General features: G+C 44.6%; 1 protein-coding gene across 1 annotated transcript in view; it reads right to left on the bottom strand.

The window, feature by feature from the left end:
- Positions 1-22,500, bottom strand: part of XPO7 (exportin 7) — a 4,001,819-nt gene that overhangs the window by 1,904,720 nt on the left and 2,074,599 nt on the right. The window lies entirely within an intron of this gene.

Raw genomic sequence — 22,500 nt, 5'->3', positions numbered from 1 at the left:
GTTAGATCAGAGGGGATGGAGGGAGGGTAACCTGGACTGCAGCAGGGTGAACACTCGAACATCTACATTTATGGTAGGTACAAAACTGTACTATGTTCATCGTGTTACCCTGCTGCAGTCATCACACTTGGGTTGAATCCCAAAGCTAACGATGGGTGGAGGAATCATAGAGGGTTAGAGGAGGCTAGATGGCCCTGCAGAACTGCAGTGGCGAAGCCCGCCCTAGTCTTAGAGTAAAGTGGTAAGTGATAGTGTTTGGTAAAGGTGTGCACTGAACTCCAAGTTGCAGCTTCCAAAATCTCCTTGGTTGGAACCCCCCTGAGAAAGGCTGTAGAAGTAGCTGTTGCCCTGGTAGAGTGGGGCCTAATGTTAGCAGGAACTGGTTTTCCATGATGGATATAGCAGAAACGTATGCAATGACCTATCCATTTGGAAATGGTTTGTTTTGATATAGCCTTCCCTTGTGAAGCTGTAGCATAGGAAACAAAGAGCTGGTCAGACTTTCTGAAAGCCTTAGTTTTGTCCAAGTAGTAACAAAGTTGCCTGTGAATGTCCAAAGAATGCAGGAGTCTCTCACCTTTGTTCTGAGAATTTTGGAAGAAGGTGGGTAAGTGGATGGTTTGATTTAAAGCCACACTGGAAACCACCTTAGGCATAAAGGAAGGACTAGTTCGTAGAGAAACTCTGTCTTGATGAAAAATGATGAAAGGTTCCACTGCCATTAGTGCCTGCAGCTCTGAGACTCTTCTAGCTGAAGTTATTGCTAGCAGCAGGGCAGTCTTCCATGATAGGAACTGAAGATCTGCAGAGAAAGCTGGTTCAAAGGGAGGTAGCGTTAGTTTTTCCAGAACAAAACTGAGGTCCCATGTTGGTGTAGGTGCTCTCCTGGGTGGCCTAATTTTTTTTGCCCCTCTGAGGAACTGCCTTAGAAGTGGATGCGAAAATAAGTGTGGATCCGTGTTGTAGTGGGCTGAAATAGCTGAAGCATGGATTTTAATGGAGGAGAAAAAATCCTTTGTGCAACATCTCAGTTAAATACTGTAGAATGTGAGGCATGTGAGGCTGAATTGTGTCTTGGCCTTTAGCTTGGTTCCAGGCACAAAACCTTTTCCATTTGTCCGAATAAGCCTTCCTGGTGCTTGGCCTCCTAGCTTCCAGAATAACATCCATAACTGCTTGGGAAAGAGGAGCTGGCTGGATGCTTAGTTGATTTGCCATGCAGCCAGATTTAAGGTTTTGAGCTGGCTGTGAAGAATCTGACTGTTTTGTTGTGTGAGCAAATGGGAAATTTGTGGTAATATCCAAGGTGGGCCGTGGGCCATATTCCTCAATAGTGGGTACCAGTGCTGGCGTGGCCAGTCTGGGGCTATGAGAATCAGTCGTGGTCTCTCCTTTTTGACTTTCAGAAGTACCTTTGTATGGAGAGGCAATGGAGGGAAGGCATATACTGTCAGGTTTTTCCAACTGAAAGAAAGTGCGTCCACTTTCCAAGCTTGATGGTGAAGTGTCCTTGTACAAAATTTTGTTAGTTGATAGTTTTGAGGACTGGCAAACAGGTCTATGTCTGGAAGGCCCCATTTTTGAGTTATCATTGTAAATACTTGTGGATCTAGTTTCCACTCGTGGGAATCCATGATGTCTCTGCTGAGGTCGTCTGCCAATGTATTCTTCTTTCCTGGTAGGAATTGAGCTTGTAACTGAACTTGGTAAGCCAGAGCTGTGTTCCATAAGATCACTGCTTGCCTGCATAGAGGGTAGGAGTGAGTACCCCCTTGTTTGTTTATGTACCACATTACTGTGGTGTTGTTCGTCTTTATTGTAAGTTGTCCTGGATGTAATAGATTCTTTAAGGCTGTCAGAGCTTTCTGTACAGCTAGCACCTCTTTTTGATTGATGTGCAGATTCCTTTGATCTGCAGTCCATACGCCTTGAACGCACTGTCCTGCCATATGTGCCCCCCAGGCGTAGTCTATGTGCCCCCTAGGCGTAGTCTGATGCATCTGTTGTGATAGTTTGCCTGGCTGGGGGCAAGGTGAAAGGCTGACCCTTGTTGAGGTGACATGCCTGTGACCACCATAGAAACTCCTGTTGTAGGCAGGGAATGAGAGATATCATTGTGTCCAAGCTGTGACTGTGTTGAGACCACATGCTTTTTAGGTACCACTGTAATTTCCTCATATGCAGCTTTGCAAATGGAATTAGTAGTATGCAAGATGCCATGAAGTCCAAGGCCTGCAGAATTTTTCTTGCAGTTAACTGGGGCTTTGTTGCCATTGTTCTGAAATATTGAGTCAGTTGTATTTGTATGTCTGGCGTCAGATAAGCCTTCTGGGCCATTGTATTCAAGCTGGCACCCAGGAATGTCATATTTTGTGAGGGTACTAGTTTTGACTTCTTTTCGTTTACTGTGTACCCCAGGCAATTTAGTAGATGTTTTACAAAAGCCAGATGATGTAAGAGAATGTCCTTGCTTTCTGCTTGGATGAGGCAGTCGTCCAGGTATTGGTATATTTGAATTCCTCTTTGTCTGCAGTATGCAATTACTGGTGCCAGGCATTTTGTGAAGACTCTGGGCGCAGTAGATAAGCCAAAGGGCAGTGCAGAGAATTGGTAATGGGTTAAACCTGCAATGAAACGGAGGTATCTTCTGCAACTTTGTCTGATAGGGACATGCAGGTATGCCTCCTTGAGGTCCAACGTTACTAGCCATGCTTCCTTGCCCAACATGGGAAGAAGCTGCTGTAGTGTTAGCATCTTGAATTTGGGTACTTGTAAGAAGGTGTTTAGAATTGAAAGGTCCAGAATTGGTCTCCAGGCATTGTCCTTTCTGGGTACTAGAAAGACCCTTGAGTAAAATCCTTGTCCTTGCTCTCAAGTAGGTAACCAGTTGAATGGCTCTCATGTCCATGAGAGCTGTAATTTGTCTTTGTGCCTCTGCCCATTGACTTTGTGGCAGGTTTGACATTCCTCTTTTCATTGGCAAGGTGTGAAAGTGGAATCTGTATCCTCGTAAAATTATGTCTAGGACCCATTTGTCCTTTATGACAATGTGCCAGTTGTCTGAAAAAAGTGTGAGTTTTCCTCCCAAGGGGGCTGCCAAGAGAGTGTTGCTTGGCCAAATGAGATACAAGTCATTGAGTTTGCCTTCTGGTAGATTGGGACCTGTCTTCTCCTCCCTTCTGTGTTGTAGTGCCCCATTGGTGAGGTTTGTACTGGGCTTGTGGTTGTCCTCTGCCTCTTGGATGTCTGTATTTACCCCTCTGTGGTCTGTCAGTAGCTGGAAAGGACCAATTTTTTGTTGGCCAGTTTCTGCTGAAGCGAGGGGGCTGTACCTGTAGGAAATCTTTGACTATCTGCATAGATTTTGCCTTATCCTCCATTTTCTTTAAGACTTCTTCTGCTTTAATTCCAAAAAGAACATCCTGCTGTAAGGGAGCATCTAGAAGCTTTGCTTTAACATGAACAGGCAGAGTTTGTTCCTTTAACCAAGCATGCCTATGTATAACAGACCCAGTGACAGCTGCTCTGCAGGAGGCCTCCAAAGAATCAAACTCACATTGTAAGGTATGTTTGCCCACCTGTTCAGTTGCATGCAACAGATCCTGTATTTCTTTCAATTCAGACTGTTGAGGGAGAGTGGTCATTCTTTGCTTTAACTGTGAAATTAGAAATTGCTGATACTTAAGCATGTGAAACTGGCAATTTAATGCCCTCATAGCTAGAGTGGCTGAGGTGTAAACTTTTTTCCACCACCTGTCTAGTGCTCTGGAATCCCTCTCAGAGGGTACAGGATTTTTAGCCATAGAAGCCTTAGCCCGTTTGGGACCCTGGGAAATTGTCTCTGGGTCAGCAACAGGGCTTTTATAAAGAAATTTGTGGGAATCAGGCACTCTGTAGTATCTGTCAGGCTTGGCCGGAGCAGGAGGTAGAGAGTCTGAGTTCAAACTGGATTATAAATAAACATCATCCACAATGTCTAAAACTGGTGGGAGGGCAAATGGTCTGTGCTGGGGGAGTAAAAGAAACTCTCTGAGCCTTTTCTTCGAGTCAGAGTAGTCCTGACCTTCCCAGTGAAAATGTTCCCTCATAGTGTGTAAAGTTTCCCCAAAGGAGTAGTCTTCAGGAGGAGAAGCTGAGGGAATGGAATCCTCAGCATCAGAATCTTCGTAAGGGGAGAAGGAGTAATCTTGGTCCTCAGAGGAGTCTGAAGAAATGGACACTTGTTCAGAGGATGCATAATCTTCCTCTTGTCTAGGCCTTTTGTCAGGAGGGGGCTGGGAACCCCTGATTAAAGAGATCAAATCTTCAGCCATTTTGAGCATCTGTTTCTTAGGCATGGGGCCTTGAACAGGGGACTGAAGTGCAGTTCTTTTGGATTTAATAGGAGTCTTCGTCTTAGGATACGTTTTAATGGTGAGCGTTGTCGGTCTGAAAACGCCTTCAGAAACAGATGGCGTTTCTGCAGCACCGACATCTTTTTCAGCAATGTCGGCGGTGGGGCCTGAACAAAATGGCTGCGTCGGCCTGGTACATTCCGCCAAAAGTTCCGAAGCGGTCTCGGGTTCCAGATCTGCGGTAGTCAGGGGCTGCGTCGGAGCCTCACTGAGGACCGAAGAACCGGAGACCGGACCAGCCGAGGCCTCGGAATCTGGCTTAGGCCTGGGCTGTCTCTGTCCTTATCCTTGTGTTTTTTGTGCACGCCGGTAGTCGGTTGCTCCAACGGCATAGTGTAGTTAAATTTTCTACCAAAGTAATGTCGTGCGAAATCAAAGAGTCTTTTAATAGTACGCTTATTAAACCTAGCACAAAAACGACTAGTGACGTCGTGGTCTGGGCCTAGGCAAGGTATGCAATAAGAATGAAAATCCTTATGAGGTATTTGCTTCCCACAAGAAATACAATTGTTAACTTTTTCAGACATCGGTCTGAGGCAAGAAAAGTTTCCCCAATGGGGTACTTAGCTTTGTAGAAGACTTCGGTCTGAAATTCGAATTCGAAAATCTCAGCTTCGGGCACCGTGCAGGAGGAAAGACTGAAGAAAATGGCGTCGGTTGCATCATATATACCCCTGGTGCACTGACGTCAGGGAAGAAGCGACAGCAACCGACGCCGGACCAAGACTTTGGAATTCCGGCCGACTGCGGGACCGTCTGACGACAGGATAACCCAAGTGTGATGACTGCAGCAGGGTAACACGATGAACATAAAGGACTGAGTGAAAATTGACAACATCAGATCTAGAGTTACTGCTGCTGCCATTGATCCTAGTGCTAGAGGACTAACCTTGCTATAGGGTAAAAATGGGAGATCCCTTTCATGACCTTTAACCTGACAGTACAAAATCTTGTTAAAGAAAGCAAAGCTACCTGGTTGATCATATCTAGAGGAGTAAGTACACGTAAGTTGTAATTTTGTGTAATAGACTATAATGCTCAGTTGATGAGTAAGTAATGCCTTGCTTGAATAAGTAGATGCCTGGATGGGGAGGTCAGGAGCCAGTAGTCTAGGTATGGAAATACACGGAACCACAGCAGTGTCAGGTGAGCTGCTACCACCTGCATGCGTTTGGTGAACATCCCGGGGCTGTGGCAAGGCCAAAGTGCAGCGCTCTGAACTGCTAATGACTGGTTCCCAGCCAAAAGCACAGGCATCTTCTGCAGTGCCTGCTCATTTTGATATGGTAGTATGCATCCTGAAGATCTAGCAAGCACATACAATTGTCCTTTTGCAGTACAGGCAAAATGGATTGAACACTGACCATCCGGAACTTCCCCTGCCCCGGGAAGAACTTTCTCTGTGAATCCTGGAAAAGCCCTTGGAACTCCCAAAGCCACATCTTTTTACCATCTCCATTTCTGAGGGGGTAGAAAAATAGATCCCTACTGCAGACAGGGTCTTTCAGTCTTAATCACTTCTGGAGACTGTTTCCTTAACTTAGCAGCAGAACAACGATGATGCTTCATCAAAAGGAGCACTTGTGAATGAAGACTTGAGGGGATCCACAAAATTACACAGGCGCATCCAGGAGTGCCTCCTGACTGCAATGCCTGAAGCTGAAGTCCTAGAAGTACCTTCAGCTGCATGGGAGATCAGGCAAATTCCAACACGTCCGTGAGGCAAAAGGGTGGCCATTTGTGAATATACTTTTTTCTGATCCTCCATGGACATGGATCCTGAAAGAGATCTGGAAAGCTCCTTGGTTAAATCCCTTTGTAATCTGGTGAAGTGTGCCAAACAATTGAGTAACCAAAGGAAAAAGGTTGCAGAGGCATAAATGTGCTTGCCAAATTTGCCCAAACACTTGGACTCCCCATTAGGGGGATAGAAAGATGAGCTCTGTTCTGCAAGCTCCCTCTTAGTGGCTGTGCCACCACCATGATGTCTACTGGGGCTCCCTTGCTCCAGTGTGCACCATCTTTGAGAGGAGCTAAAAAGTTATCTGGCCTCTTAGGTAAAAATCTTTCTTACACTGTGAAGGACACCAATGAGGAAGAGAAAAGGCAAACACTACTAAAGTAGTATTATCTGGCCTCTTAGGTATTGGCTCTGTAATATGTCTCCTTCCATGCTCTATGCGAGATAAGGTCAATCAACTCTTCAGCTGGAGGGACAACCCAAGCCGTAGCTGGGCTAGCCTCATAGGCCTCCAGAAATACGACTCTTCTTGAGGAGCTTCAAGACCATCCACCCCTCTGTTTAAGAAGCTCCAGGATCTCTGCAAAGGAGATATCAGGTGGACATCTAGGGAGCCTCCTCCCATTAGTCATAGCCCATGTCTTCAGTGACAGATTCCGGAGAGGAATTTAGATGTCATCTTTTGCAAGTCCTCTTCCTAGAGACTTCATCAGTGAGATGGTCCGGTGAAGTATCACAAGTGGGTGGGGGTCTTAGATGAGGACTGTCTGAAGGCTAGTAGGGGCTGGCTGTCGTGATGGAATAGACAAGAGAGGCCCAGAGCTTAAATCTGAAGAAGGAAAAAGAATAGTATCCAAAATGGTTAAGCATGTCCTCTCTCTCTCTGGCTTTAGAAAAAGCCCTCTCCACTATCTTTAAAGGAAGAAAGTCCAGGAGAAACAAAAGACTGTCACACCAGGACTGAAGCTACCTGCACTGAACTCTGAATCCCTGTAGATCCCCGACTCAAGAAAGGAGTCGGAACCAAGCTTTCCAACATAGAAGCAAGGACGGCTCCGACAGCTTTGGAGTCAAGCCCAACGCCCCCATTCTTCCTCAACCTGTGGGGTTTTGGATCAAACTCAACCGCTTTCCAAAAGCTTAGGTGCCGAAGCTCGAGCTCCTCATCTACCTATAATGCCTCATTCCCCCCTGGTTACCTCAGATCGAGTTTGCTGCTACCATGTTTGCCAATCATAACTGAGTAGGCAAAGTACAACTACGTCTGAAACTACTAACACAGAAAGAGGACCAAACAGAAGCTCAGCAAGGAACTGAGGTTCCTATAAACACATCTGTCAGGTCATAACCCCAGGGGATGGGTGGAAGGAAAGGAAGGTTAAGGATGAATGGGAAAGACAACACAGACGGAACGTTATGATAAGTACATCACTTCTTTATCTGATGATGTATTCTCATTCTTCCTTGACTTGTGAGACAGAGTCCCCAGCTACAACAAAACCTTGGGTGGCCTTTATGGAAGGATATTCCTGAGCACTGCAGAACCAAAAGCAGCTCTACTTCTAGGCACTATATCAAATTTGTAGTGGGAAATAAAGGTGTGAAAATTAGACCAGGAGCCAGCTGAACAAATGTCACCAATAGAAACTTTGGCCCAAAAGGTATGAGAAGTTCCCACAGATCTAGTAGAGTGAGCCTTAACTTGCTGAGGTAAACACCACCTTAGGAGTCACAGACAAATGAGAAGCAGTCCTTTAACCATTTAGCTAAGGTGGTCTTGGTAAATGGTTTGCCTTTTTTGTACCTCAAAAGGATATGAAAAGCTGATCAGATTTTCTGAAAGATTTAGTTTTGCCCAGATAAAAAAACACAGCTGTCTGTGGGCATCTAACAAGTGAAGTGTGTACTCTCCTTTGTTTTGGAAATGAGGAAAAAAGACCATTAAGTTGATTGGCTAATATTGCTCTCAGTTGCCACTTTGGGAAGAAAGGATGGATTAGTATGTAAAGTCACAATGTCTTTGAGGAAAATTAAGTAAAAATATTTGGAGGACAGAGCTTGCAATTTAAACACTCGTCTAGCAGACATGACAGCCACCAGAAAAACAGTCAAGATCCATCCATCCTCAACCCTTTTCCCCATTGTGCATGGGGTTGGGGTGTCATTTCAACACTGAAAATCATCTCGAACCAAGGTTTACATCGTCAGGTGGATATAGCCTTGCCGTGGTTGTTCATCCGTACTACTCACTCACACACACACAATAGCACCTAGGGCTTATTTAGTGTGTCCAATTCACCTGCTGCATGCCTTTGGGATGTGGGAGGAAAGCGGACCACACAGAAGACATGCAGACTCCACAATAAAGCACCCCAGCTGAGAATCGAACCAAGAGGACCTCTTGTTGTGAGGTGACAATGCTAACCGCCATACCACTATGGCCGCCTGACCAACACTGTCTTCAAGATAAAAATTTTAAATCTACTTTGGCTGAAGTCTCAAAGGGGGGAAAAAAAGGGCCTGCAAGGGGGAGTTGGATCTTTGACAGGAGGGTGAAGAAGGGAAGCCCCTCTAAGAAAAGCCTTGCACAATCTAGATGAGGCTAAAACAGCCGTGTTTTCTTCTAAATGAAAATTCAAAATGGCTGCCAACTACACTTGAACAGTGAAATGACTGCCCCCCCCCCCACTCATAGAAAATATGAAGTAGACATTCTAGGACTGCTGGGACAGGGGTCAATGTTCTGCTGTTTTGCCCTGACAGAAGACCTCCTCCATTTGCTCTTGAAAATGCGTCTCATGGAAGATTTGTGGGAGGATATCAGAATAGTACAGACTTGGGATGAAGGCCTGGCAGCTCTAATCATCATTGGAACTGGAGAAGCCATGCAGTTAGTTTCAGACCTGGGAGACGGGGTGAATTTGCCCCAATGGATGGAATGGTAGATCACGATGTGGTTCAAGCATTCACAAAGGGCAAACTAGGCAAGACCAAAGAAAGGCGAACCAGATTTGCTGAGGCCAAAAAGGGGCAATGAGGATCACGTTGGTCTTCAACCGGGAAGCTTTCTGAAGAAACATGAGGATTAAGGGTATAGAAGGAAAGGCATAAAGCAATTTGGGAGGCCAGGTCTGGACCAGAACATCCCTAGGTGACTGTCCCTGAGGAAGAATTAAGGTGAAGAACCTGCTGCACTTGTTGTGTGGAGAGGCGAAGAGGTCGTAGCAAGGTTGACCTCACTTGCAGATCATCATGTTTGCCACTGACTGGTTTAGGGATCACTCATGAAGCATCAACAGAACTCTGCTGAGTCTGTCCGCTAGAATGTTGTGCTCCCCCGGAATGTGTGCTTCAATCGGAAAACTGTTGATACAGATCACCGATTGCCACTCTCATTGCTTCTCAGCACAGGGGGTAGGGATTTGACTCCCCCTTGCTTGTTGATGTACCAAACTACTGGTATACTGTCTATCTGTACTGCAATTGTCCATGGAGGACGGAAGCTGTGAAGGGCCTGCAATGCCAAAAGGACTGCTCATCTCCAAGGCACTGAAATACAAGCTGGTCTTCTGTGATGTCCACATGCCACTGACCGTCCGACCCAGGAAATGTCCCCTTCCCACCCTACCTGGGAGGTATTAATGGTCAACTTGCTTTTGGGGAAGGAAGAACAATGGGGAGTCCTTGATGGATATCCAGGGAGTGAAGCCACCAGAGGAGAATCCTTGCATGTTCAAGACAGTTTGACTGGATAGCTGAGGCGTAGATGAAGAGACCACCACTGGACTGCGAAGGTCCATTGTAGAATTCTTATGTGCAGGCATGCTACGGGTAACAAAGTAATCATGGCTGCCATGGAACCAAGGGTCCCAAGTACTAGTTTGGCTGAGGAGCTGGGATTGCTAAAATCTGTCTGACATGTAGTTTTAGATTTGTAATCTTGTCCTGAGTAAGGAAAACCAAGAACTTGGCTGTGTCCAAACGAGCCACTATGAAGCTGATGCACTGAAATGGCTGAAGCTGGGATTTCACTAGGTTAATTGTTATACCCAAGGTAAGAGCTAGCTGTAACAGATGGTCCCTGGCTTGGATGAGTAGATGCCTGGTTGGGGCAGTTAGGAGCCAGTTGTCCAGGGATGGAAAAACATGGAATCCTTACAGTCTAAGATGAGTTGTGGCTACCACCATGCATTTGGTGAACACCCTGGGGGCTGTGGTGAGACCAAAGAGAAGCGTTCTGAACTAATAATGACTGACTCCCTGTCTGAAGGGTAGGGTACCTTCTAGAGCATTTGTCCATCTTGATGCGGTAAGTATGCATCCTTCAGGTCCACTGAGCACATCCAGTCGTCCATTTTCAAAACAGGTTGAATGGACTGGATTGTGACCATCCTGAATTTTGTACTTTTTACAGACTTGTTCAGGGATGCCAGATCCAAAATGGGCCTGGGGTCACCTGTCTTTTCTGGTACTAAAAATAACCTTGAGTAAATGCCTGATCCACACCGGTCAGGTAAGTCCTTCTGGACGACTCTTTTCTGCAGCAGCTTTGAGATTTCCAACACTGCTGTCTCTTCCTGATTGGGTGGGGCCTGGGGTCACCTGTCTTTTCTGGTACTAAAAATAACCTTGAGTAAATGCCTGATCCACACTGGTCAGGTAAGTCCTTCTGGACGACTCTTTTCTGCAGCAGCTTTGAGATTTCCAACACTGCTGTCTCTCCCTGATTGGGTGGAACATTCAGGAGAGAAGTTTTTCGTTTAGGGGATTTTGAAAAGGGAATTAAGTATCCTCTGGATAAGATACTTTGCACCCACTAATCATTTGTGATGGCTTCCCAGGCGTTTGGATGCAAGGAAAGCACCCTCCCGACTGCCTCCAGAGAAGAACAGTTGGGCAACCCCTCAAGAGCGATAAAAGGGTCTGTCCAAGAAGGAATCTTGTGACCCTTGATTTTGAACACCCCCCCCCCCCTGCCATGTGGGTAGCATCTACCATTGTAACCGTTTCTCACTCTGCCTCTGGAGGAATTTTCTCCAAGCGACTCCTGAAAAGAACTTTGATATGTTTTGAATGACAGCATCCCACCTCACCGATTCCTTGAGAAGGATCTCTGGGGGGTGGAAAAACGGATCCTGACGGCAGTCTTTCAGTCTTTTTCGTTACAAGAGAGTGTCTTTGTAACAGTGGGCCCAAACAAGGACAGTCCATAAAACGCACTGACGAAGGATGCCTTGATGGGTTCTGCAAAATCACAGCTGTATCCAGGCATGATGCCTAATAGCAATGCCAGAACTGGTGGCCCTAGAGGTACCCTTTGCCACATGGGAGAGTAACCTCATGGATGCATTCGATATAGATTGTACAGCGGCCAATATGGAGGAGAAGGATTTCTTGTGCTTATCAGACACTGGGACCAAAATAGAGTTTTCTTTAATTAAAGAACTCTGTAGCCTGGTAAAATGTGAAAGGTAGTTTAAGATTTGCAGTGTAAAGGTAGACGAGGCATAAACTCTCTTGCTGAATCTGTCTATCACCCTATACACCCTGTTAGGCAGATGGAGAGTAGTTTTCCTGGGCTAGCTCCATCTTAGTGGCTGTAACAACAACCATGGCATCTACCAGGATACCCTTGGTCCAATGGGGTCAGTCGGAGGGAGCACTGATGATTTTATCCGCATACTTGGGTATCAGTTATACAGTGTCTGGATCCTTTCAAGCCCTGCTTGACACCAGATCAACAAAAGCAATAAAATCATCAACAGTCTCCCCATTGTTAAAACTGCCAGGACAAACAATCCCCGAACATGCGCAGCCCTGCACTCTGAGAGGGAAGCCAGAGTCAAACTGATGAATGACTATGGTCCAATGGGAGGCGACTACTCCAAAAACTTCAGAATCAAGGTCAACCCCTCAGAGCAGACACAGAAGCTTCAGCTCTGACAGCCGCTCTGCTCCGAGTTAGAGTAGGCACCGGGGTTAAATTATGGTCCACTATCAAATCCAACACCTATGCTCTTGGGGCATTCAGATTTGAGGGCTCTGAAACAGCAAGTCAGATCGGAGAAGGAGCTAGGGGTGTAAAGGGCGACGGTCTGTCCACAGTCCCGGTAGGGGAAGGGGCTGTTAAGACCCCATCTGGATCTGCATCTGAAGGGATTCCCTCAACCTGTCCACCTCTGAATCCGAAAGGCTGCGGGTAGACCAGACAGACTATGCTCTGGATGGTGGCCTGGACACAATCCTCAGGGACCTCTCTAAGCAAGGCAAACCTGCAGACGGAGTATGGAGCTCTGAAGACAAAGGAGCTTGGGGCCAAGGAGAAGGATGCCTGGCCTTACCTGGATCGGAAGATCCAGGATCTGAGACCTTGTGAGCCTTGGCTGGAGACTCATCAGAAGATGATGAAGCACCCTTTCCAGGGGGACGTTTTCTGTGCTCCCTATCATCATGGTGCTTCTTGGGAGGGAGTTGAGCCCCTACGAAGAAGAGGAAACTGCTTATGAGGCCGAGGGAGGTAGAAGGCCCTTCAGAATTAACTTGTTCCTTCTATCAGCTAATGCCTGTTGATGGAAACCCTCACAGATGAAACATGAGGCATCAAGATGGGCAGGCCAAGACAATACATGCACTCCGTGTAGGCATCAGATAAGGGAATTCTGTGACCACAGGAAGTGCACTTTTTGAAACCTAGTGGTTTCGTGGACATAGCAAAAAAATAGATGGAAGGGAAAGAAGAGAACAAGAACAAGAGAAGTTCCTGCCAAGAATGGACAAGCAGACGCTAACACACAAAAGATTTTTTTTTTTTTTGGAAAGAGTAGGGCAGAAGAAAAAGGGAAGGCTGAAGAATTACAGAAAATAAATTTGGTAGCTTACGGTTAGAAGCCTTAAAAAACAACTCTTCACAGAGCTCAAAACAATAGACTGTGACGCGTCTCCAAGGAGCAGCAAATTTGATCTGAGGTAACCAGGGGGAGTGAGGCATTATAGGTAGGGGAGGAGCTCAAGCTTCGGAGCCTAAGCTTTTGGAAAGTGGCAGAGTCGGATCCAAGGTCAGATCCAAAACCTCACAGTTCAAGGAAGAATGAGAACTAACATCAGATCTTAAGAATATGACAATCCAGCATGGAGCAGATCACAGAAATAACAGAGAAACAGAGGAACCTCAACAGGTAGGGGATCCAGATAGTGAGAGGCACACCTTTTCCATTTGGACATATACAATTTTCTGGTACTGGGTTTCCTAGCTCCCTGCAGAACCCGAAGCACATTCTCAGAAAATAGGTGCCTAAAATGAATCAAAACCCTATCATGCAGTGTCAGTTAAAGATTGTACAGATAAGGATAGAAAAGAGATCCCTTGTTTTGTGTGAGAAGATCCACCTGATGAGGTAAACTGTGGTAATTGCCCTGGCCAAGTGAGAAAGGGAGGGCCAAACAATGCTGTTTGGGTCAAAAGGGAGTCACCAGCAAGATTTTGGAAGAGTCCCACCTGATCTTGTGCAGAACTCGTGGTAACAGAGGAAGCGGGGTGGGAAGAGTACAGAAACATCCCCTTCTAAGGCAAAGAGGACCATCTATTTTCCAATTCAGAGGACTTGGAACTTGAACAGAACAGAGGAAGTCGGCTGTTTGGGGAAGGTGGAAAGAGCTACCCAAGGAATACCCCACCAATATACAATGTCCAGGAACATGTCTCCGTTAAGCATCCATTCATGAGCTTGTGTTCTGGATCTGCTCAGTCTGCCACTAGATTGTGCTCTGAAGGAATGTAAACTGTCGAGAGTTACTTGATACTGGATAGCTAAATATCAAACCTGAAGAGTCAGTCTGCAAAGGAACTAGGACCTTTTGTCACCCTACTTGTAGACATACCACATCACTGTGATGTTGTCTGTGAAGACTTTGAGGTACATAGGAAGAAAAAGGGAATGAAAAGCTTGCAGAGCCAAAAGCAGACCCCTCATATCTTTTTATACTGATGTGATCAGACTTCTGGTGAACCTTCCAACATAAAAGATCTGTCAAAAAGCAAATTGAAGGTCATGCTGCTTAACGTTAGCAGCCTAAACCTGAAAATGGATTCACTGGAAGCCCTTCTTGCACTGGAAGATGCTCATGTCTGTGCGGTCACGGAAACTTGGTTCAGGGCTGCGGAGGGCACCCCTGCCTTACCGGGCTATACTTCATTCCACACATTCTGACCCCAAAATGAGGTTGGGAAGACTAAAAGTGGTGGAGTGTCTATACTCATCAAGGATGGGCATACCTCCAGACTGGTTTGCCAGCACAATGCCCTGGAAAGTACAGTTGTGTACATTTACCATAAATGTACATGTTCCAGTGTATTCACTGTTGCAGTCATCACTAGTGGGTTATCCCTGCTGGGAAGCCCTCAGCTGGCCGAAATACCAGAGAAAAGATTTTCCCTCCTGTGTCGGCTGCGGTCATCAGAGACTGACGTCAGGTCATCAGTGGTATAAAGCAGGGCAGCCAACACCATTACATCAGTTTTCTTGCCCTAACCAATAGGAGCCCTGTCCAGAAGGCTTGAGTAAGGCCCACCTAGAGGAAGCCCACAGGCACGGAAAGATGTGAATGAATTTTAGAGAAGAATAGGGGGAAGGAGGAAGGGAAAATAGGACTGCAACAGTGAATACACTCGAACATCTACATTTATGGTAAGTGTACACAACTGTACTATGTTCTTTGTGTTTCACTGTTGCAGTCATCACTAGTGGGAAGACTCCCAAAGCTGAATTAAGGGTGGATGGAAACAAGGGAAGAAAAAAGACAACAGGTTGTATTGTTCAAGGTAGGGGCAAGCATGTCCTGTGGAACTGCAGTGGCAAAGCCTGCCTGGGTTTTGGAGAAGAGAGGCAAGTGGTAGTGTTTGGTGAAGGTGTGGACCAAAGTTCAACTGGCAGCTTCTAGAATGTCCTTGGTAGGGACCCCTCTTAGGAAAGCAGTGGAAGTAGATGCTGCCTTAGTGGAATGGGTTTGAATAGACTTGGGTGGAATTTTCCCATGAAAATGGTACCAGAATTGGATACAGTGTGATATCCAGTTAGAAATGGTCTCCTTGGAAATAGGTTTTCCCTCTGCCCCTGAGGCGAAGCTGACCAGGAGTTCGTCAGTCCTCCTGATAGACTTGGTTCTATCCAAACAGTATCAAAGTTGTCTGTGCACATCTAGTGAATGAAGGATTCTTTCCCCCTTGTTCTGAGGGTTAGGAAAGAAGGTGGGAAGATGTATAGCCTGGTTCAGTGTCATGTCCGACACCACCTTAGGCATAAAAGAGGGATTAGTCCTAAGGGACACCCTGTCTACATGGAAGATAATGAAGGGCTCAATGGCCATGAGAGCCTGGAGCTCGAAAACCTTCCTAGCTGAGGTTATGGCCAACAGGAAGGCAGTCTGCCAGGAAAGATGTTTTAATTCTGCTGAGGTAGCTGGTTCAAAGGGACGAAAGGTCAGTTTTTCCAAGACACAGTTCAGGTCCCAGGCGTGGCCTTCCTGGGTGGCTTAATGAACTGTTTCAGGAGGGGGTTGGACAACAAAGGCTGCTCTGTATGAAAATGGGCAGAGAACAGAGGCATAACTTTTATAAAAGAGAAGGATAATCCTTTTTTCACTAGCTCCACCAGGTCATCAAGAATCAGAGAGAGAGATATGCCTGGGAGCTGTTTGCATCTTTAGCTTGGCACCAGGAACTAAATCTTTTCCATTTTTCTGAGGATGATTTTCTGGTGCTTGGCCTCCTTAATGATGTCCAGGATCTGCTTGCTCAACAGTGGGTTGATATCCGCCTTTGGGGTATCAGCCATGCGGATAGGTTGACAGTCTGTAGATTTGGGTGCAGTACTTACCCTCTTACTAGAGTTAGAAGTCCTTCTGTGAGAGGCAGGTTCCTGGGTGGTTCCTTGGTTAGGCTGAGCAGCAGAGAGTATTAAATGTTGCCTGGGCCAATATGGAGCAATTAGGATGGCTCTTGGTCCTTCCTCCCTGATCTTTAGCAGTACCATTGATATCACTGGCAAGGGTGGGAATGCGTAGATAAACAGGTGGCCCCAGTGGAATGATAGAGCATCCACCTTGCAGGCTTCTGGGTGGAAATCCCTGGTGCAGAACCGGTCTAGCTGGCTGTTCTGTACAGAGGTTTGGGTTGGGAGGGTGGCCTAATGGTTAAGGTGTTTGCCTTACAAACACAAGGTGCAGGGTATGAGTCCCACAAGGGATAATTAGCTAGGCTTAAAATGGCTTGCAAGGGCAGTTAGCCTAGTACTATTTTATGAACCTATAAAAGGTCCACCTCTGGTGTTCCCAGTCTCCCTATGAAGTTGCCATTCATGGGGGGGTCTAAGCAGTTTCTGCTGAGGTGGTCTGCTAGGGTACTGTGCTCCCCTGAAATGTACTGGGTTATCAGATGAAGGCCCATCATATAGGCAGTGTGCAGAGATGTATGGCTAGACAGCAAAGAGGGTAGGAGTGTGTTCCCCCTTTGGCTTGTTGATGTACCACATGACTGTGGTATTGTCTGTTTTGATGAGAAGCACCCCTGGATTCAGGTGGGTCTTGAAAGATGTGATAGCCCTGAGTACTGCCATCATTTCCTTTGGGTTGATGTACAGGTGTAGGTCTCTGTGGTCCCAAGTGCCCTGGGTGCACATGTTGTCGAAGTGTGCTCCCCAGGCTTTGTCTGAGGCATCCATGGTGATTGTCTGGCCATGAGGAAGAAATCGCAAGGGTAGGCCCTTGTTCAGTGAGCAGGCTTCTGCCCACCACAGGAGCTCTGCTCTTAAGGGGCAGATGCATCTCCAGACACAAAGTGCAGGCACCAAAGGTTTTTTAGGTACCATTGCAGTTTTCTCGTGTGCAGTCTGGCCAAGGGCACTAACAGGATGCCATGTACCCCAGCACTTGAAGAAACTTCCTTGCTGTGATGTGCTTTATGTAAGCCAGTTGGGAGAAGTATTGGGGCAGGAAGCTCTGTTTTTCTGGAGAAAGGAAGGCTCTTTTGGTGGCTGTGTCCAGGAGAGCTCCGAAGAAGATTATCTGTCTGGTGGGCTGGAAATTAGATTTTTCCTTGTTGATGGTAAAGCCGAGAGAGGTAAATAGGGCTTTGACAAAGTCAACGTCTTGCAGGAGCTTTTCCCTGCTGTCTGCCTGGATGAGTCGGTCATCCAGATATGGGTAAATTTGGATGTTTTGCTGCCTGCAGAAGGCAATGACCAGAGTCAGGCATTTGGTGAAAACCCTGGAAGCAGTCGATAAGCCAAAGGGCAGAGCAGAGAAGTGAAAGTGCTGTGAGCCTGCTCTGAAGTGAAGGAACTTTCTGCAGAACTCCCTTATTGGAATGTGAAAGTAGGCATCCTTTAGGTCCAGGGTAACAAGCCAGGCATTTGGGCTCAGCATGGGCAAGAGTTTTTGAGTGTACGCACTCTGAATTTTGGCACTTGCAGGGAAAGGTTTAGCATGGATAGATCCAAGATGGGGCACCAAGTGACCTTTTTCCTGGGCACTAGGAACAATCCGGAATAAAACCCTTTTCCAGTTTGTTCCTGGGGTACAGGCTCCACTGCCTTTTGTGCACAGAGTTTCAGAATTTGTTTGAGTGCCTCTGTCCGTTGATTTGATGGTATGTCTGGGTACCCTGTTAAGGTTGAATTTTCTTTGATGGAGAATCTGTAGCCCTGAAAAAAATATTTTTAGGACCCACTGATCCTTTGTGATGGATAGCCAATTGTCTTTGTAAAGGGACAGCCTTCCTCCTAACCTTTGAGTGGTGGGTGCGAGGCAGAGGGGGGTGGAGGAGTCACTGCAAGTCCTTAGGGTAGGGAGTCACTTAGAACTCCCTGTCCTGGGTGTAGTAGAGGTCCACCGCCTGGGCCTCTGTTGTCTTTGTGGTTGCTGCCTGGGAAGTCTGTGCCTGCAGGATTTCCTTTGTTCTGGTCTGGATTGGGAAGGAAAGGACAAGTGTATGGAGGTAAAGTTCCTGCTGAATCTGGGAGGTTAGACCTGGAGGAAGTCTAACTGTCTGCACTGATTTGGCCTTATCCTCCATTTTCTTGATAACCTCCTCAGCCTTAGATCCAAATAGGCTGTCCTTATCTAGGGGGGTGTTTAGGAGTTTGGATTTAACATGATCAGTCAGAGGTTGTTCTTTCAGCCATGTATGCATCCTAATGACTGACCCCGCCACAGCAGCTCTACTTGAGGCTTCTAGGGCATCGTATCCACAGTGTAGGGAATGCTTTGCCACTTGAGAGCTGAAGTGCAAAAGCTCCCCTAGCTCCCTGGAAATAGAGCTGTCTGGCAAGGATGAAATCTTCTGTTTTAATAGTTCCAAGGTATGTTGCTGATATTTCAACATATGGAACTGGCAGTTAAGAACTCTAATCACCAAGGTAGCAGAGGTGTACACTTTCCCCATCTGTCTAGAGCTCTGCTGTCCTTGTCTGAAGGAATAGGATTTTTTGATGACCTGGCCCTAGCCCCTTTGGGTCCCTGGGCAATGACCTCTGGGTCTGCTGAAGGATTTTTGAACAAGTACTTGAGGGTGTCTGGCATCCTGTAATACCTATCTGGCTTTCTATGTGCACGGGGGAGGGCATCAGGTGTGAGGCTGGACTAACATCCTCCACCACCTCCAAAATGGGAGGGATGGCTAAGGGTTTGTGCTGGGGAGATTCAAAAACTCAGCAAAGCAAAAGGTACTAGTGGAAGAAAACGGCTCCTTTTTTCTTTTTTTTTTTTTTAGCAGCTTTATTACCAAAAGTAACGAACCAAGCAGCAACACGTAGTTTCAGCAAAACACTCCAAACACATTAACGCTATGTCTCCACACCTGCGTTTTCGTTTGAATACACTTCCTCAGATGCACAATACTACAAGCTCTTCCCCTTCTGCTTAAATACTATTGCTGATTGAATAATTAATCCTAATGATACAATAATTACTTAATTGTCATATTCTTCATGTATTATACTAAAAATCACATTTACAAGGTGCCTTCATGTCTACCCTTAAAATCATATCACAATTTATTACATTCCTACTCACATCATTTTATACTATAATTAATTACCAACTTTTATTCATAAAATTCAAAACATTAAAATTTCACATTTTATATACAAAAATCTAAACATATAAAATATATATACAATATATATCTACAAACATACAACTTAAGAAACATCCAATGCCCTCTGGTGTCTAGATGAACACATTACACCCACTGTTTTCACAGTAATGCCCCAACTTTATACACTTCAAAGTTTACCCAGGTTCAAATTCATTTCTTACAGATACCCTGTCTCTTAATTATCCTGCCACTTCTTTTTACCTTTTTTCCACAAAATAATGCTAATTAATTATGTATTTAATTATCTTTAATAATGTCTCAGTATCTTTTAATCCACTATTATAAATTTTCCAACTCAGAGCTTCGCTGCTCTTATTTTCAATACTGGGGCCAAAGATACATAGTTATTCAACCCTGGTGGGTTGTAAGCTTCCAAATGAAGTTGCCATAGTAACTCTTTGTACTCAATTGTCTCCTCCCATTGGCCACCACGTATATCTTTGTTTACTACCTCTAACACAAAGAAGGTATAATCAGCTTCTTCACATTTTATTTTATGCTTGTACAGAGCATTACACATATTTTTTGTCTTCATCTCATAGTTATGCTCGTAGATTCTATCTCTTAGTCTTCTTTCAGACTTCCCTACGTAAAATGCCTCACATTTCTTACAAATACTTAGGTATATTATACCTTTTGTTTGACAATTAACATATTGCTTACTCTGCACTAATATATCCCTACTTTTCACATAAATTATATCTTTATTGCAAATATACGGGCACTGGGAGCACCTCCCACATTTATATGTGCCTTTTCTCTCCCTGGAAGTAGTATTTTCCTTAATTTTTCTTTCAAACAAATTTTTCAAATTTCTCCCTTTTCTATATGTACATTTCAAGGGTTGTATAAACAGACTTCTTAAATCAGAGAATTCACCAAACTTAACCCATTCTTCCTCCACTATTCTTTGTATGACCTTAGCCTCCCCACTATAATCTATTATAAAATTATTTCTTAACTCAAAATTGTTTTTTTCGAGGTTGGTCACCTTCTCAAGGTCATTTTCCTGTCCTAAAATAGGCCGATATTTGTCCACTCTTCCTTCCCTTACTTCCTTCTCAATTTCATCAATTAGTTTCCTTGGGTAGCCTCTATCTAAAAACATCCCTCTTAGTTTCATACACTCTTCCTCATAATCACTGTCCCTAGAGGTCATCCGACTACCTCGAACATACTGCCCTTTTACTATTCCCTTTTTGTGGTGGTGGGGTGTGCACTTTCATATGCCAAAAAGGAGTTAGAGTAATTTTCCTTTCTAAATACTTTTGAGTAAAATACACCTTCTCCTTTCCCTACAAAATGTCCAAGTATTTCAAAGCCTCTACACTTTTGGAAAAAGTAAAAGACAAAAAGGAGGTTGTTTGAGATATGTATTGAAAAAAGGCCTCAAACTCGGCTTCTGTGCCCACCCATAATATACAAACATCATCCAAAAACCTTTTATACATTTTCCAGCAGTTTTTGAACTTTGAATTTAACACAAACTTTTGCTCCCATGCTGCCAGAATGATGTTTGCATATATGGGTGCACAGTTTGCACCCATAAATTCCTTTATCTGCCTAAAAAATTCGCCTTCAAAATGTAGGAAATTACTCTTCAACACAAGCTCCATAAGTGTCAAAATTAAACAAAATTCATTGTGAGTATACTTTCCATAATTAATCAAAGCCTCCTCAAACCATTCCATACCCTCTTTATAGGGATGGATGAAAAAAAGATCCACAATGTCCAGGGTTATAAATACTAATTCTTCCTCAAAAACTCTTTCTTCAAATTTGAAGTAAATCCCATGAGTCTTTTACTACCTCCACATTCCTTCACTATTCCCTTTAACTTACAATCCAGCCATCTGGCTATAGGAGCAGTCACTGAGCCCTCTGAGGAGACTATAGGTCTCATAGGGGGGTTTAATTCTTTATGTACCTTAGGTATTCGAATATGTTAGGAATCTTTGGTTTCTCTACATTTAAAAATCTAAATGTGCTTGGATCTATTAAACCTTCTAATAACAAATCATATAATTTTAAATAGACATTCCTATTGGCAATGTTTATTTCATTTATAGAAGATCTTACATATCTTTCTTCATTACCCAAGAGTTCCAACATTTTGGCCTCATACATCATTTTGTCCATAATTATTGTACCCTCCTTTATCTGGTCTCAATATTCTTAAGGTAGGGTCATTTGATAATTCCATCAGTAACTCATTTTCCTCTTTGGTTAAGTTGTAGCCTATCCTATTGTCCGTCAAAACTTTCCTTAACCTCCTTTCGGTTACTACTTCAAAGTTCTTTAGTTGCTGGTTTAAAGGGGGGTTGTACACACTTCTTTTCCTTAAATTCCCATTTGCTATACTCTCATTACTATTTTCTTGAAACATTAATTCAAGATTTTTCTTTCTTGTGAACATTTTCAAATCAATTAATACTTTACTCAAATCAGCCTTCCTATTAGGTACAAATTTCATTCCTTTAGTGAATAGTTGGAAGTGGGTGGGTGTAATATCTACACCACTATAGTTATAAATGTTGTAATTCCCTAATTTCCATACTGCCCCCTCTCTAACCATTTTATTCTTACTCTGAGTTGTTTCCATACTATCACCTCCACTTATTACCATTCTCTGTATGACCTGTTCCTGTCCTGATATCTTTAGACCTGAGCCCCCCCCCCCGAGTAGTTTTTTTGTATGTTCCTCTGATGGTAATTTTTAATTCTCTCCGACCTACGCAGCTCTGGGTGATCCTTCTCCCTTCTACCTCCATCCCTTTCAACTCTTTCTACATATTCTTCTTCCTCTAAATTTTCCTGGTTATGAACAATATTAAATTTTTGTGGAAAAAAATCCCTAGGTTTTGGGTAGTTTGTTTTTTCCTTATATTCCATGATGTCCCTATCAAGCTTTTTACATTTCCTCTCGAAAATGTTGTTTATACTCCTCTCTATACTTCCCAATATATTTTGGTACTTAATCTGGTTTTCCTGCATTTCAAAGAGTAGGTCCTTAGTGATACGTTCATTCACTTCTTTTATTTTGTTATTTAAATCCTCCATCACTCTCATGTTTTCTTTAATAATTGCTTTAAGGATTTCAAACCCACACAAATCGAAAATCTCTATTAATTCCACATGAAATTCGCTACCTACCCTGACTTTATTAGGGTAGCGACATACCCTCAGCCCCTTAGGAACAATTTTCAAGCTTAGGC

This window comes from Protopterus annectens, chromosome 9.part0 (genome assembly GCF_019279795.1).
Source record: "Protopterus annectens isolate FY-2018-M chromosome 9.part0, PAN1.0, whole genome shotgun sequence".
In the NCBI taxonomy this organism is placed as follows: Eukaryota; Metazoa; Chordata; order Ceratodontiformes; family Protopteridae; genus Protopterus; species Protopterus annectens.
This window is presented reverse-complemented; position numbering and strand designations above follow the sequence as displayed.